We start from the raw sequence: 12767 nt of genomic DNA on the forward strand, positions 1-12767 counted from the left end.
GTGTGGAATCTAAAAAAACCAAAATAAACAAAACAGAGACAAATTCACAGATACAGAGGAAAAAACTGATGTTTGTCAGATGGCGGGCAGGCTTGGAAGATGGATGAAAAAGCTGAAGGGACTAAGAAATAGAGGTTTGCAGTTACGAAAATAGTCACAGGGAGTACAGCGTGAGGAAAATAGTTAATAATATTGTAATAACTATGTATGAGGCCAGGTGGATACTGGGCTTTTCAGGGTCATCACCTCATAGGTTACATAAATGTCTAATCACTATGTTGTGCACTTGAAACTAATATTATACACTGATGGCAATTGATAAATAAAACATTTAAAAACAAACCGAATCATTAAGAGAATGATACATGTATAATTTAAACACTTTATTTTCAACCTGAATAGTAGTGTGCTCCCATTGTTAATCTAAATTAGAACCAAGGCATTTTTAAGGGAATCCATTCATTGGAGTTCCGCAGAAATCTGTCAGTAATTTATCATTCATGGAGCCCAATTTAAATTTCTTTTGATAAGAAATATAAATGCATAATCCTACTAGATTTTTAGTTTTAGGTTCTTTATTCAAACCTTTACAGTTAAATTGCCCATAACTACTCTGACTAAAAGAAAAAGTAGCAACTTATATTTAAGATTTTCCCGAAGACTGGCCTTCGTAAAAACCACCATCTTATTTTGAACTTATTCCATCACTTTACATTATTCAATACAATATGCACTGGACACCAGGCATGACCAGGTCACAAAGGGAAAAGACAGCCTACGCACAGAGCTGCTGCCTCAATCCCATGACCTTCCACCTCACCAGCCAGCTCACCAGCACGTAGAAGGGGGCCCCCTCCGCTTGTCCAAGAGCCCTTTTCTCGGGCTCTGCAGCCAACCTTCCAACACCTCAGGTACCTCAATCTATCTTCTGTTATATCAACATTTCCCATTTTCCTATCTCTTTCCTGGGGCATTTAAACCTATGCTATTAACTCTTTAAAAAATATTTTATTTATTTATTTTTAGAGACAGGGAGGGAAAGAGAAAGAGGGAGAGAAACATCAAAGTGCGGCTGCTTCTGGCACATCCCTCACTGGGGACCTGGCCCACAACCCAGGCATGTGCCATGACTGGGTATTGAACTGGAGACCCTTTGGTCTGCAGCCTGTGCTCAATCCATTGAGCTACATCAGCCAGGGTATATGCTATTAATTCTTATCAAGAAAACAATCATCCATAGATCCCTGTCTTCCTCCAACTACCATCCTCCCCTTCACCGTGGGTGTCTGGGGGTTTTCTTTGTAATTTGCCCACACTTCCTGCTTTCACTTCCTCGCCTCCAACATACTGTGTGTCTCACACCCTCCCCTAACACTCTCATCCAAGTCCTCAGTGACCTTCTGTGGCCTCCAGCACGCCTCTCCTCGGGACAGCCGTCACTGCACACCACTTCCTCCTTTGTTGAATCTGCCTTCCTCAGCTTCTGTGACCCCTCACTCCTGGCTCCTCTCTCCTCTCTGGCTATTTCAATGTTAGAATTCTTTCAGGCTCAGTCCTAGGCCTCGTTCTTCCCATTCCGCCCACTTTCTGGGATCTCAGCCCTTCTAGAGCTTCCCTACCGCCCCACTGCCTATGATTCCTATTTCTATGATCCCGTCCTGCCCTTTCTGCTTAGCTCCAGAACTACATACCCAACAGCCTAGTGGTTACAGCACCTGTATGCTCCAGAGAGACCTTAATGTCAACTTGTCCGAAATGTAACTCATCACTCTGCCTTTCCTCCCCAATTGGCTCTTCCTTCAATCTCCCTTATTTCCCTGCATGGTACCAGGACTCACCCAGGTCACAAGCCAGAAACCTGTCCTAAGGCATCACTGACTCACACTCCCCTCATCCCATCCATCCGTCCACTCACACCACTCAGTCAGTAAACAGTCATCTGTCCACATCAATCCTTGTAAGTCCAGGTGCCAGTTCAGCAAACAAAAATACAGAATACCCAGTTAAGGGTTTATTAGACAATCAGTGAGTAAATTTTTATTATGAGTATAACCCATTCACTATTTGGGACATATATAATTATGTCCCAAATTTATATAAATAAAAATTATTTACCATTTATCTGAAATTCAAATTTAGGTGGTCATCCTACATTTCATCTGGCAAATTTATTATAGGTTTTCGATTTTAATTACTCATACCACTGCCTTCGTTTCAGGTACTAAAAAATTAAACGGAAGCCACAGTTGCAATGCTGATGACTTGCAACACAAGCTATGCTCAGTTTTTCACAGCTGGAGTTCACTCAAACTTTTATGTTCCGAGATAAGACCATGTGTCTTGACAGGAACCCATGTGTCCCCAAAAGACTGCTTACTGTTCCAGAAGTATCTTAGCACAGGCTGGCACAACAAGATGCCGGAGGTTGGTGGCTTTAAAAAAATGTGTTTTTCTTACCATTTTGGAGGCTGGCAAGTTCAAGACAGAGTAGAGGTACTGGCATGGCCTGCTTCTGGCTTGCGGACCGAAGATGGGGAGGGAGAAAGAGAGCACGTGAGCTCTGTGGGGTCTGCCCTTATACAGGCATCAAGTCCGTCCCACCCCCTCAGTCTTACCTGAATCTAATTAGCTTGTAAAGACTCTGTCTTCAAATACCATCATGTTGGTGATTAAGGCTTCCACATGTGAGTTTGGGGAACACAATTCAGTCCACCACGCAAAAGTTTACCGAGTTTAAAACTTGGACTAGTCCCTGCCCAAAGGGAACTTACTAACTCACACCCAGGGACTACCCCATGACTAACCAGACTCCTAGTGTCCCTGCACTGTGACACACTCCGGGGACTTCATCAAGATGGTGTGCTCCTTTGCTCAATAAGGTTGATAAAATTTGATGTGGGTTGATAAAATTTGATGTGGGTTGATAAAATTTGATCTGCAATAATACCATCAGCTCTCTGCTTCCTAATTGGTAACGTGGCCTCTCTTCTCTCCCTACTTTTCCCCTTTGATGTTTGCTCTCAAGTATCAGCTGCATGGGAGGCAAGGGCTTGTTAACCACCCCGCCCCCCTCAGAGCTCCTGATTCAACAGAGCTGGGATGGGGCCTGAAAATTGCATTTCTCAGAAGGTCCCAGGTGCTGCTGGTGCTGTGGTTCCAAAGATCAGGCTTTAAGAAGCTCTGCTTGACAGACTCTATTCAGTTGTCTGGGGTGGGGCCTGGGCATTGGTGTTCTTTAAAGCTCTCAGGTGATTCTAACATGCACCTGGGAACTGTTCTAATTTTCTTCCACACTGTAGCCAGTTTACTCTTTTGAAAAGCACAAGCCTCAGAAAGAAGCTTATCAGCTGAAAACTTTTAACAGCATCTCACTGCCCTCAGGGTATACACTGCATGGCGCCTTACCGAGTCTTAAAGGGCCTGCGTAACCCTTACATCATTGTCTTATATTGATAATTCACCCTGAGCTCACTCTAATGAACTCCACCCCCATCTTCCAACCACGTGATTCTCAGGCCCTCCACCCACCCCAATCTGCCAACCACGTGTTTCTCTGCCCTCCATCTTCCACTCCCACACTTCGTCTAACAGTTGGACTAAAGAGGGGAGAAGGGTGAAATGATCAACATCAGAATCAAAGCCTTCAAAGGACCAGGGGGATTTGGAAGAAGAGAAAGAAAAGGCAGTGGTGAGCGGACTTTCTGTCTATTGCAGACTTGACTGTATGTTAGCCGTAAGGCCCCGGAGGTCTTAGCTACTCTACGGGTCAAAACTGTGTCACTTAACTTGAAGTCTTATTCTCCTGAAGTGTTGTGCTAAACTGCTCCCCCGAAGGCTCTGTTGTTAGAGATCCTGCCGCCTCCTGCTCCCATGACCCGGAGCAGAGGGTAATGCTAGCGTTACTGGATAAACCACAGTTGTCTTAAAGATGTTTCTTTGAACTATTCCATCCAAACCAAATACTTTGCTCTGGTCTTTGCATAAACAACATTTGGATAAGCAAGCATTTTATGCTTTAGTTACCTTTATCTGTGTAAGGAACAAAGGAATCCACCACCTGCTGCATACTTATAAAAAATGATGAATACAAGCAATTTGACAAGATTTCTCAATTACAAAGAACTTCTCTGCAACGAGGAAGCTATTGAAATCAGTTGTGAATAATACAGGTGTAATGGCTACTTGTATGTGTGATCTAGACTGGCCATGAGGTGCCCGGATTAAACGTCTCTGGGTGTGTCTATGAAGGTGCTTCTGGCTGAGATTAGTATTGAGTTGGTGGGCTTCATAAAGTAGATTGTTCTCCTCAGTGCAAGTGGAGTGAGGACATGAGTAAAACAAAAAATGGAGGAAGGAGGGCTTTGTCTCTTTTTTTTTCCTCACTGTTTGAGCTGTATATATTTTCTCTTATCCTTGGACTTGGATTTATATCACTGGCTCCCCTGGTTCTCAGACCTTTGGACTTGGACTGAATTATACCACCGGCTTTGCTGGGCGTCCATCTTACAGACTCGGGTCTCCTTATCCCAACATGTGTTAGGAGGAATTCACTCGTGCAGTTATGGAGGATGAGAAGATCCAATGTATAAGAGAATGTAAGTCTATCCTCTTCCTTCTGTTTCTCTGAAGAGTCTAATAGAACAGGAATCTGCTTATTGATGGTTTGGAGTAAAAGACAGAGGAAATAATAAGGCTCTTCTCTCTGCTTGGCTTTCCTGGGAACTTTTTCTGCACAGAGGAAACTTGGTTTAAAATCTATTGTGCCTTTGATGGAGTTAAATATAACACCAGAGGATTTATACAGAATTAGTTCTCATCTGGCTGTCTGAGGTGGGTGGGTTAAAACCCCTGATATAAATCCATTGAGTAATCCACTGGTAACACCAATATGGCTCACTTTGCTCCTTGAAGGTTGTAATTCCATCTCTCTGGCTAGGTATTTCCATGTGCCCTGCAGTAGAACCATGGACTCTAAAAAAGTTAGCCTTGTCCTCTTGGAGACCCAAAAGGGTATGATCCCACTTGTCTTCAATGCCTGGCTGTCTGTACCTTGGATCTGTAGGTAAGCCACTCCTACAGACTTTTCAGACCAGGGCAGTTGGCTCCCTGCTTTTCTGCCCGCCTTCCCTCTCTCACCTGTCTTTCCCTTGATGCAGTTTCAGCTCTTGACCCCTACCCCAGCCTCTCAAGGCAATCGTATGAAATGCAGTGAGGAAGGATTCTGTGGCCCCCGCACAGGGCCACAGCGTTTATCCAGGGCTCACCCCTGTTCCTCCCAGGAGACAGGCCTGTGGAGGTCATTTCCCCTGGCAGCCTCGGCCTGTCCTGCCCTGAGGGTCACACCTGGTCACCTAATCATATTCTCCTGAAGGCTGTTGGTTCTCTCTCTCTAACCTGACTCAGGCCTTCTTGTCCCATCCTGTGTATGAGACAAGTATTCAATACCTTGTGTCTTCAGCAAGGGCCCACCCCCTCCACCCTCACCTCTGCAGACCGGGCTGGGTTGTCTGTCCAGTGCCACTTGACCAGAGCTCCTTTCTTCTGATGCCCAGGGTTCATGGAACCACTTGTGTACTCGTCATAGTGGATGTTATCAGCTAGCTGAGGCTTCATCTTACTCAGGTAAGTTTGTTAGAGTCTAACAGGTCTAGGACTACTGGGACAGTTACTGTGATATAAATCACACAATAGATGTGTGTGTCCATCCATGTGAATCTATATATACCCTTCTGGAAGTTCTTGGGAAGCTGCACTTTAGGACTGGTAAATGAGCGTTCTCAGGACTGTGACCCAGTGTCCTCAAGACAGGGCAGCATTTCAAATCTTCGTCTAAATTTGGAACAGAGAATTCCCTAGTTACCAAGGGGATGTGAGACACAGTGTTCATTGGTGCAGGATTGTTCCTATAGTTATTTAGAAATGGCAACTTAGCCTGTCATATAAAACAAAATCATAGGGCAATATTAAGGTGAGATGTTTCTAGACCTTTTTGTATCACAGACTTCAAAGAATGAATACAAATGCATGTCTGTGAACAAGGTTACCCTCACGGGGAAAGAACTGCTTCCCTAAATGATTGCTTGGGGGAAGTGAAAGAGAATTTTAGAATATTTATGAAACATTGATATATTCTAAAGAATCCTAGTTTTTTTTTAAATTAATTTTTCCCTTTTATTGGTTCCAGAAAGACAGAAAGGCAGAGAAAAAGAAAGGGAGAGAAACATTGATAGGCTGCCTCTTGGCACATGCCCCAACTGGGAACAAAACCTGCAACCCAGGCATGTGCTCTGACTGGGAATCAAACCCGCAGCCTTTTAGTTTGCAGGACAATGCCCAAACAACTGAGCCACACCAGCCAGGGCAAGAATTCTAGGTTTTGATAAACTTTACAAATTGACAAGCTGAGGCTCTCAGTCATTGCTGATAGTCGATAACTGTTCCAGAGATATTTATAATTTTATGAAATCTGCTCCTCAATGACATAGGATAAAATGTAATAGAAAAACGTGATTCTGTTGAGTAGTAGGGCGGATACTAGAGGAAATGAAAGTAAAGAAGGCACATTCCTGGTATTGTATAAGGGAACACCTACTCTGGGAACTGAAACTTTCTTCTTAGGTCCATGGTTATAAAATACGTCCTGTGAAGTCTATGGTTCTGGGGTTCTGTTTGATGCCAGCGGTCTCAGAGCATAAGAACCCACTGACCACTCTTCCTGGGGGTGCCATGAGTAGTTCAAGCTTCATCTCAGTGTCCAAGGAGAGACATTATCTGTCTGTTGGCCCCAAGTTTTCAACCAGGTGAGATTCTGGCGTTGAACATCCATCGTATCACAGGAGATCCCTGGTCTTAGAAGTACTTCCTCCAGGAGCTGCCTAGAAGGCAAAGTATGTTCCAGCCTTTCAAGTGTGGTCAAGATTCTTTCGTGTGGTTTGAGACTGCCGCTATTGTTTAAAGGTTTAGCATTGTAAAAAGATGATTCTGAGCAGGGCCGGCTGAGATAAAAGCTGCTGCCCCATCCCGTGCAGAGGCATCTGAGTGTTATTTTAGTGGCTGTGTACACAGTTCTGTAAATCTATACCTTGGATTAGAGCCCAGCTAAGGAATGGGACATTCCCTTGTATGTATTCGCTGAAAAACAGTCACATATGCTCAGACATGAAAGAACAGTAAGGCTGCCCACGGCAGAATTTCAAAAATGCCTGTGGCCTCACCAAAATGAACCGTCTGAACACAAGGAGGTAGACAAAGTGAGAGGAGACTGGGTGTTGGCTGAGTTCCTGGCCTCTCCTCCCTTCCAGCCCAGCCTCCCTCCCTACAGATGTTTTTGCTGAGCTTCTGTCAGCCTTCTTGGCTTACTCTTTGGCTCATTCCCCAGGGAGCTGTATTCAAGCAAGTATGGCAAATGTTGCATAAATCAAGAGAAAAGATTGCTTTTTCCTAGCTAAGTAATTTTAGTTTTCACTTATTTTTAAACAACACTGTTTTTTTCTAACTATGAAAGTTGTCAGGCTCATTGCAAAAAGAGTTGGAAAATGCACATAAGCAGCAAAGCAAATAACAAAAAATAAATGTGATCTCATCAGCCAGATATAATTATTGTTGACATTTTTATTGTTTTTTTAGCCTTTTTCTATGAATCAGTATGAATAGATTGTGATTTAATGGAATTACATTAGGTATACTAGTTTGTATACTGACTTTTCCCCCCACTTGGCAATATATTCTAAACATCTTGCCATCATATTACATATCTTCAGAATATCATTTTTTAAGAAAACAGATCATTTTTTAGAGCAGTTTTTAGGTTTAGAGCAAAACTGAGCGGAAAGCACAGAGATTTAGCATATACACTCTGGCTCCCGCATGCAGAGCTGCTGCCATTAGCAACACCCTCCCCCACCCCACCACCACCGTTTTTAATAGCTGCATGTTCTTCCAGTACCATAATTCCCTTTTTTCTGTTTTATAACTTTTTCCCACAATCAGCAGTTAGTCCTCATTCACATTAGTTGTTTGTAGACTTTTTAAAGGGGTGACAGGTACGTAGGTGACCAATGTATAGAGCTCGTTTGGTGCATCTTTGTCTTCATTACCGTCCTGGACAAGCACACCCGGATGCCATCTGGGACATTCCTTATTCCTTCGGCCCGGACGGCTTTGTTGAGCCTGGTGACAATGCATATACCTGGAGTTCTCATCTCCTTCATGGCAGATTTCCAGATCTCTCCGAGTGCCCGAGGGGCACACTTCTTGAAACCCACTCCATGGATGTGCTTGTGAATGTCGATGGTGTATCCCTGGTCGCTCCCTCATTGTGGGCAGAGTGGCCCTTCTTCTTTCCACCCTTCTTTGCAGGGCCAAAGTTGGAAAGACAGAAGCCAGTGTTATCATTCTTTTAACCAATTCCGATTGTTGAACTTGCATGTTTTTCCCCAGGGATTGTATTCAAAATACATAGAAAGGTCTTAATTGCCAGGAGGCATGGACCAACCAATCAGAACAGCCAGCTAAGTCAGACCAGCACCGGGTTCTGGATGCCCCGGACTGTGTGAGATGTAGACTTCAGGTTACCCGTATGGCCATATGGCCACTTCCATTGCACAGCGATGTCTTCCAAATGTCTTCCTAATTCTGTAGGAAGTCCCCAAGAGTCACATTAAGTGAAAAATCTGCATATGATGTAATAAATACAACTTTTTAATCAGAACTTTTGGTTAGAAGTGAAATGTAATATTTTGCTATCTCTCCCTAAAGTAAGTAGGGTGGCTGATGTTTCAGGTAGAGGGAGACTATGAGAAAATCTGTATTCTACCTCTTAAAAATTGTTTTTCCTGTGGTGTCTTATTTAGCTTCCAGAATGATACCGGTTTTCTCATTCTATGTCAATTGAATTGTTACATGTTGAAATAAGGTTTTGTGCACCGAGAAGAGTAATTGCCTCTCTGTTATGCAAACGAAAGTGAAGTGAATCTCACAGGCTTGTCTTGGAAAACCCACACCAGCAACCCAGAAACCACCACTTCCTTTCCTAACAGGTTGCTTGGAAACCTTGTACTCCTTTCTAAAACCTTCCCTGAAACCGTGTTCTTACAGCACGACGGGAATCCGCACTAACTCCCCACTGCAGGCAGGCTTGTCTGCTTCCCCCTCCCCCGTGTCTTCCTTTCTTCCTCTCTTTCTGAAAACTGTGCTGTACAGAAAACTTACAAAAATTTCCACCACTCAGAAATAACCCCTTTCGACCTTTGAGTGAATAGCCTGCAAAATTATCTATGTAAAGAAAAATATAGACATGGCTATTAATAACTATTCACATAACTGTATCTTCCACCATTGCCTTCTCTTCTGTTTGATTGTAAAACATCAAATAAATGACAATGGACTGAAATACAATGAAATTGATCTGAAGAAATATCTCCTGGTCAAATGCAAGTTCAAGCTCCTTACATTGGCATTTGAGACAGTTCACATTCCCTGGAAAACATTCTTTCTGATTTCTTCATTCATTCAAACAATATTTGATTACAGTCACACTTACTGTGTGACACTCTTTAAAGTATTGGAAAAGCTGCCCTAGCCCCTGCAGGCATCCTCCCAGTAATCCCTTCGCTCTGCTATCTCATTGTGCTCCCTGTAGGAGCCACTTGGCTTTTGCTATTCAACGTATGCCGACTGGTGCGTTACTTCTCTTTCCTAAACGGAAGGTAGACCTGTCTTGGACATCCTTTTATCCTCTGCCTTATTTAGTGCGGTGCCCTAGATTCAATAAGCAGCTGATGAATATTTGATAATAAAAACAAGGATGCTGTTACCACCACGTAAGAAAGCTTCACAGCGATGTTTTATTCCTAAATACCTGTGAAGCTGTAGGCACTGCTGTCCCTGTGCTTTCTCACTGTGCCGTTTACCGATTTCTGTAGCTCCAAACCTGGTGTGATTCTTGTTTAGGGTCTAACGGGAGAATTTCGGCTTCCGAGATGTTTCCTTAATATGATAGCACACAACATGATTTTCCTCCCTCTCCCTTTCATTCCCTTCCTCCTTTTCTTTTCCCTTCTTTCAACTCATTATCCTTAAAAACAGTGACCTAATCTTTTTAAAAAATGGTTGAACACTGGGGTTTCCCAGATGTAGTAGGAAGAATGTTTCCCTCATCCTGGTGGCCAAGGCCTTTGGCACCTGAGGTTTTATGGATTCTGCTCCTCTTGGCAGTCACTTCTCTTTTTTGGTGCCTGCGGTGTTCCTGGGACTGTACCAGGTGTTTTATACACAGTCATTCTGATTCCTACTCACAATAAGCCTGCAAGGTAGGTGTTCCCGCAATTTGTTGGCGAGTAAAGGGCAGCTCAGAGACATTTGCAGATATCTCTCCATTTGGGCAAAGTTTAAAAAGAGGCACAATCAAAACAGGTTGGCTGACATAACTGCTTCGCAACAATGTTAGAGACTGAGTTAAACTATTACAAACCCCTCCCAGGAAAGGTGCTCGTTAAAGCTTCCAATTCCTTTGAGAATATGCATGGACATGTATTTACTCCTTCCTAGCTTTAATTTCTGAAATTGCTGCTCCCTTAGTGAGGACTTTGCAAACATATTCAGGGCTTAGGGTTTTCACAGGGATCCAAAATCTTTCTTGATACCAGGGGCCACATCTCGGGACTCTTCAGGCAGGGGGGAGCAGTCAGGTGACAGGCAGGTAGGACAAGCAGGGACCACAACCAGAACATCCCTCTGGGGTGGGGCGGATGCTGGGGGCCAGACCCAGCTGCAGGCCTGAGCCCCTGGAGCTCAGGGCACTGGGTGAGGAGCAGTCATTCAGGAGATCTCTCAGGGTCGCAGGAGCCAGAGAGTGGCAGTGGGGTGCCCCGTGACTGTGGTGGCCGCTGTTCCCACCAGCATCCTCTGTGCCTGGAACTTTACGTTACCTGTAATTCTAATACAAGGTTTCCCAGATTGTGGCCTGTGAAACACAGCGTTGAGAGCACAGAAATAGCCCCAGGGTCAAGTAAGTGTGAGAAACAAAGTGTGCTATTTCCATGCCACCAAGAGATCATTAAAGCTTCCTAAAATACAAAAATGAGCAAAAAAAAAAATCCTTGCAATCAAGAAGGCGTACTGAAAGCATTTAAGATAAGAATATGTAATGGGCAAAAGAAATGGCATCTACATTCTCCGAAATTTTGAGAATTTTTTGTTAAAAAAAAGGTAAGATGGTTCCTTAAATACATGAAGTGAAGCATTTTTTTTCCTGTAAGAGGGGAAACAGGGAAGATTTGAACCCAGAGGCACAGGGACCATGTAAAGGCAGAGCTTGAAGATGAAGAAATCATCTTTTCTTCTTCTGTTCAAGATGTCTTGTTCCTCAGATGATTTTTATGTCTCGTTCCCCAAAGAAATTGTGAGTTCCTTCATGGAATTCCAAAAGAGGCAGGCAAGAGAAGTTTTTGGCATGGCAAGAGTACTGATAGTTAATGAACTACAACCCCAACAAATAAACAAAGGTCTGAATCACGGGAGCCTGAGGAAGGAGAGTGGAAAAGTGCTCTCTCTGAGCTAGAAGGGGAGTGGGGGAGGAGGAGGAGGAGGAGAACACGGTGGCGGGGGAGGGGGGATTCTGGGTGGAGGAGCCTGTCGGGCAGGGGAAAGACTCCCATGAGACAGTCTCGGTCAGCTCGGTGATGTGGGGGCCGCACCCTGCTCTCAGAGGGAGCTGGCAGCGTTCGGGGGTGGGCAGATGGGAAAGGCACTGAGCGAGACAGAAAACAGCTGTTGGGGCTCATGTGTTTGGAGTCAACAAGAGATGCAGGAACTTATACCGAGCAAGAGTGCGAACCCAATGTGGAGAATGGTCAATGCAGTGGTGGTCTCTGGAGTCAGGCCAATGAGGTTGGGTTGGAATCCCAGGTCCGCCCCTTTCTAGAAGGTGGTGGAAATTAAACTGGGCGATATTTGTAAAATACTTGAGAGGGTGCCTGGCATGTCGGTAAGTGCTCAGTAAATGTTAGCTATTGTTGCTGCGGCTGCTGTTGTTGTTATAGGGGACTCCTGAGATTTATATTGAAGAAACATGGGAGGACCAAGGTAGGCTCACAGTCATGATACAAGGCAGGGACCCAAGGCTGAGGACAGGCTCGGCAGGCACGGACAGCAGTCCCATAGTGACAGAGTCTGCATTCCTAACTAGGAAGGGAGTGTGGTAAACCCCAGAAAGACAAACATGAGACACTGAGCCGGAGCCCCTGGCTGGGGAAATACTCAGCGTCATGATAAGACCTAACACGTTGCCATGAAAACCATGGTTACCATGTAGGCATTCATTCAATTCCTCTGACAAAACTTGTTTTGAGCACCTACTATGTGCAGTGAACAGAACACACAAACCTCCCTGTCCTCACAGAGCCTGTGTTCTTACGGAAGCTTGACCTAAACTCTTTCCCCTCCTCATGGCCTTTATCTCCTCAACAAACCAATTAGGTGGGTATTTTCAAACCCACTTTCCAGACAAAGAATTAAACTTTGCCTCAGACCAAATAGCTAATTAATGGCAAAGCCAGGATTTAAACACTGCTCTAATTTTAAAGTTCATGCTTATCACAACTGTTCTGCATTTCATCTCTGTGCTACTGATAATGTTGGTGAAGAGGAAGACCTAAGGGCTGAGGGGCTTAGGATGTGTCAGGTGCTCCCCAAGGATGATGGGAGAAGCTGAGGCACAGAGGGAAATGTGACCTCATCCCTGATGTCCTGGGAGAAGTAGGAATGGG

The sequence above is a fragment of the Artibeus jamaicensis genome, unplaced genomic scaffold (assembly GCF_021234435.1).
Source record: "Artibeus jamaicensis isolate MK-2021 breed Jamaican fruit bat unplaced genomic scaffold, CSHL_Jam_final contig_233, whole genome shotgun sequence".
NCBI lineage: Eukaryota > Metazoa > Chordata > Mammalia > Chiroptera > Phyllostomidae > Artibeus > Artibeus jamaicensis.